The 4,739-nt window shown below is 43.2% G+C and overlaps 1 long non-coding RNA gene across 1 annotated transcript; it reads right to left on the bottom strand.

Annotated features, from left to right (window-relative positions):
• Positions 1-457: 457 nt before the first annotated feature.
• On the bottom strand, positions 458-4,739 carry LOC113006433 (uncharacterized). The gene is made up of 2 exons (XR_003269752.1): positions 4,385-4,739; positions 458-2,690 (listed from the first exon to the last, which is right to left on the bottom strand). It is a non-coding gene; the product is annotated as an uncharacterized LOC113006433 (long non-coding RNA).

The following is a 4,739-nucleotide window of genomic DNA, read 5'->3' as shown; positions in this document are numbered from 1 at the left end:
CCTCTCCTGTTGAACCAGGTTCCAAGTTGGGTTCAGCAGACAGACACCGCCTCTAATTTTAGGCTTAAAACGTTCCTCTCTGAAAAAGGCAGGTTTTGAATATGGTGACATTAGGACGGGATCAGCTGATCCTAGAGCAAATCTTGGTTGCACTGCAATAGACTCATGCTGCTGGGGGTTTTCTGTGATGGACTGAGCACTTCTTCACTCAGCTCTTTTCATTACTGATGCCTTTACATGCCACTATTAATGGTGATTATGTACAATTTCTCCCATAGTTTTCCTTTTTCTATTTTTATTGTTGGTGGCCTCTCTATGTTCCTCTTTTTATTCTTCTCTTTCCTCTTAAGCCCAAACTGGCCACGGCGGTTTCCTGCCCCCTCTTGAGCCTGGATCTGATGGAGACTCTCTCGACCACTGCAGGGTTAGCTGGCACCAAAAACTTTAGAAGATTCTGTGTAGTTATATCTGTTTTATTTGTTACAGTTTTGATAGTAGCAGTTTGACTTATAGAAGACAAAAGAGGCTCCTGGATACTGAATGACCACATCAACAACTCAAACAAGTTCAAAGACTGACAAAAATCATGGAAATCCATTCAAACAGGCTGCAGAGTGGCGAAAACTGCAATAAAAGGCCTCAGCTTTTTTGATCACGTCCTATACGATCCTGTGTAACACACGCGCAAACACAGACACACTTTCTAACAGTGGGCTATATCCTGTTAGGCGGTCCTCCAGCAACTTCCAAACAATGTATCTTTTAGATAAGGATCTGATCGCTGTGTGTGTTGAGTGTGTGGGTGTGTATGTATCCGTGTGTGCGTGCGATGCTGGCTATAACCGGCAGTATTCATGCTGCACTGGGCTCTCAACATTTCTACAGCTGTCGCCTCTTGTACTCTCTGACCTCCACCAACAGGTCCTGAGGCCATAAGTCCTCATGGCAGCTACTCAAACTCTCCACTCTGTGAGTGGATCTGCAGAGCCAAGGACAAGTTCTTCAACAGCAGGACGCGTAGAAGCATTTCACACTCTAAACAAATGTGTGGATAAACACGGGCATAGATATAGTACGTGAACACATGCACTGAATAGAATCCACAAAACAACAAAAACAAATGGGATAGAGTTACTTGGCAGCAATTTATCAAAGCAAAACAGGAAATCCTTTTATTCAAGCAAACAAATAGATCTGCAGGAGCGTCTATATTCTAGCAGTTGGTTGTGCTGCGCCAACAGCTGTCCGAGTCTATATGCTGTCTGAAGACAGTGTAACATTACCTGAAACAAGCTGAACTATTTCCAAATACTCAGTGATTAGGCACACACTGCCCTGCCTTGAAAACATCTAACTTCATCTAGCCTAAACCACTCAAGAGTCACAAACGTTCACCTCTTTATGAACAGGTGGGATTCATTAGTCTGAAATGAATGATTTATGGCAAGTTTGCACAGTTAAAAGAATCTGGATAATTAGACTGAAAAACAAGATAAATCTGTTTTGAGCAAGGATCCAAAATTGCTCTTCTATGAGGCCAATTGTTTCTGCAGTTGACACAAAAACGTAAAAAAGAAAAGTCAGAAAGTTTGTAGTTTTGCAAAGGCATCTGCCATTTTTTCTCTCTGCTGTATTCTTATTTTTAAGACTTTTCTCTGAGGTGTTTCTGTTTAAAGGGAATTGTAAATTTTCAAATTTATTTATAATGAAAGAAAAATGATCTGAACATTTGATTGTAACACCACATCAAGACTTTTGTTACACACAATTAAATCCATGGACAGAAACACATTAATCTAGCCCTGCCACCAGTGAACTAAATATCCACTTCCCTTCCACACACTCAAAAGTCTTCATTTGTGCCATAATGGCCAACGGGCAGTTTTCTGGGGGCCTCAGATGGATAGACCCTCTCTCTGTCGACCCATTGCTAGTCACATGAGCCTCATGAGTGTGCACATCTCCCCCCAGAACAAGGCAGACATAGTGTGTTATCCATCACCGATGGCATTCATATCTCCCAGCTTCAAGCGCACATTGAGTGCAAATCTTCACTATTGGAATCATGTGCAAAGAGATAAGTGCCAAAGCCAAATGGCACAATGGGAAATGATGGGGGGCTCTTGAACAAGAGCACATCCAGTTCTTCTTCCATTGCAGCAGGGGTCAACTTAAGTAAAAGGAAAACCTTCTCAGGAAAGGATCATCAACATTAGCACAGATGCTCTTCTGTTCTCTCTCTCTTTGCTCCCACCGGAAGCCTCTCTCCCATATACACATGCAGACACATTTCTCTGTCAATCTGTGATGGATGTCCACTTCACAAATGTGAGCAGATGAAGTCTGGGGATTCCCGTTTCCCAGGGGCCATTGGGTGGCTTTGGCGGGAGAGAGGACCTCTGTTATGTAAACATAACAGGCTGCACTTCCTGCTTGGTCAGAAAAAGGGGAGAGGGAGTGAGCGTGAGCAATGCTTTATGTTATTTCTGAGACAAAACACGGATCATGGAGGAGGACGAGGGAGGAGCAGGACTTGGAGGAACGGGGGTGGCAGAGGAAGAGCCCTTTCCCTCTCAGCTGCACCTCCACTTCCTGTGTGGGGAGGAAGTCCCTTGTTGGATGCACACTGATCTCATTCTAGGTTGAGAGGAGCTTCCGCCCTGGCGAGGAGTGGCTCTTTGAACCGCCAACTAAAGAAGGAAAATTGAGAAGTAAGGTGCATGCACGCACATATCCCTCTACTGATTATCACAGTGGAAACCCTCCCCCCACCCCACCCCCGCACACACACACACACACACACACACACACACAGCCAGTCCGACAGGAAATAGTGCTGCTTGGAACAAACAAGCACTTCCTGTGTGTACTGGGACCTATTCACAGAGAGAGGCCAATCAAAATCCAATGTTTTGTCCACAGCATCATTACCACCATCATTCAGGGGACATTACTTCTCATTTGCTAATAGCTACATGGCCTTATTGATGCTTACACTGCCCCTAAACCCCAAACACCAAAAGCAACCCACTCTCTGATGACCCATGTTTGGACTTGTTCCATGCGGAAGTCCGCTTTTCCTTTAAAAGTTAGCCACTAATTGAAATACATTAGCCTTTAATTGCCTCTTTTTTCCTTTCACCCATCATGCTGACAGGCGGCCCAATATTTAAGTTTGCTTCTAATTTGTTGTAGAAATACCACGGCAGCAAGGCAATGTGGCTCAAGGGGCTTTTGAGTTGTTAGTTTACAGTACCATTACATTGAGAGATGGCAGGAACAGAACAGCCATTATATTCCTAGTTCACTGTGCGGTCAGCACTGCGTCTAACGACGGGAACGTGCTGGGCTGCTGAATTGCTGTAGTTTAAGTCTCAATTAATGCTAAATTATGAAGAACACCACATGATGGTGGCATGTTGTTCATCCATGAGAGCGGCTCAGGCAAAATAAAACACAGCTCCTCATGATGTTACATAATACTCATAAGATTTTAAATTTGGAACTTTTCGAATTTGTCCGTCTCCGTTTTCATATCTTTTGTTGCTGTTGTGTATCATTTACATAATGCTATTTGCTTTCTCCTAAATATTTTTATTCCTGGTGGTTTAGGCCAGATGACTGTTGTGATAGTATGGTTTAATGCCACAGCAAACACTGCTTCTGCAGCCATGTAATTAATACAACAGGAGGGTAAATGGTGTTTCCGAATCCCTCTTTTTGAAGTTTAGCACTGTGGCCATCACATCTTGTTATTTTTGCAGCCAGAAGTGACCATACACAGGCCACACAGACCCATGCTAATTATTCCTAAGTGACCTACAAAAAAATACTTCAATTTCACTCACAAAAAACCTTAACAAAGACCTCTTCGGAAACGCTGAGCATAGTTAACCACATAGCAAGAGGGGGAGTTCAGTGACTAAAATTAGCTGAGGTGAGGCACAGCATTAGCTAGCAGCTACAGCTGCCAGTTTCATATACAACCATCACTCAAAGTGGCCTCACCGTAACCTTAAGCCTGAGTACAATTTAAAGTGTGAGTTTTAAAAAACAAACAACATTAAAAAACGGTGCAAAAAATGTAATGAAAACCTAAAAGACTGTGTTTTAATTTTCTGATGTCCTTACCTCACAATATAAAGCGCCTTGAGCTGACTGTCGTTTAGTTTTGGTGCTATATAAATAAAATGTAATGACTTGGGTGTACAAATATTTTTGTAGTGGAAAAAGACCTAAAACTACAAACTCCCCACGCCCCATCGATTCTATTTGATTCTGTCAAGTTTCATGTGATAGCTTGGACAACATATCGTCATAAACCAAACGTCTACACATCCACACTCTCTCTAAATTATTGATTCACTTTTCAAACAAATGATACCTGCGATAAGACTTCGCTGTTTGCCTCCAAGCCTCCTCTTTTTTTCTTTCTGCCTGTCCTTCTTCTTTGTTTTCTCTTTGTCTGTGTATGTTTAGACCAGGAAGCAGCCTTCTTATCTGAGCACACAACCCCAGTGAACAGCGGGGCAGCCTGTGGAAGCTCAACTCTGGGTAAACTTTGCCTTAACTTTGAAGCTGGCCATGTGAGTGCATGTCCTCAGGGCTGCCTGGAGCACTCAGCACCGGTGACTCTCCAAAGAGGAGGTCAATGGGACAGGTAAACAGGAAGTGCCAGCGTGGTGATTGACAGCCTGTTTAGACACAAAGAGATGGATACTCTGGGAATGCTAAGTCAC

This window comes from Astatotilapia calliptera, chromosome 15 (assembly GCF_900246225.1).
Source record: "Astatotilapia calliptera chromosome 15, fAstCal1.2, whole genome shotgun sequence".
In the NCBI taxonomy this organism is placed as follows: domain Eukaryota; kingdom Metazoa; phylum Chordata; class Actinopteri; order Cichliformes; family Cichlidae; genus Astatotilapia; species Astatotilapia calliptera.
Note: the sequence above shows the minus strand (reverse complement) of the source record. Positions and strands in the feature narration are given on the sequence as shown.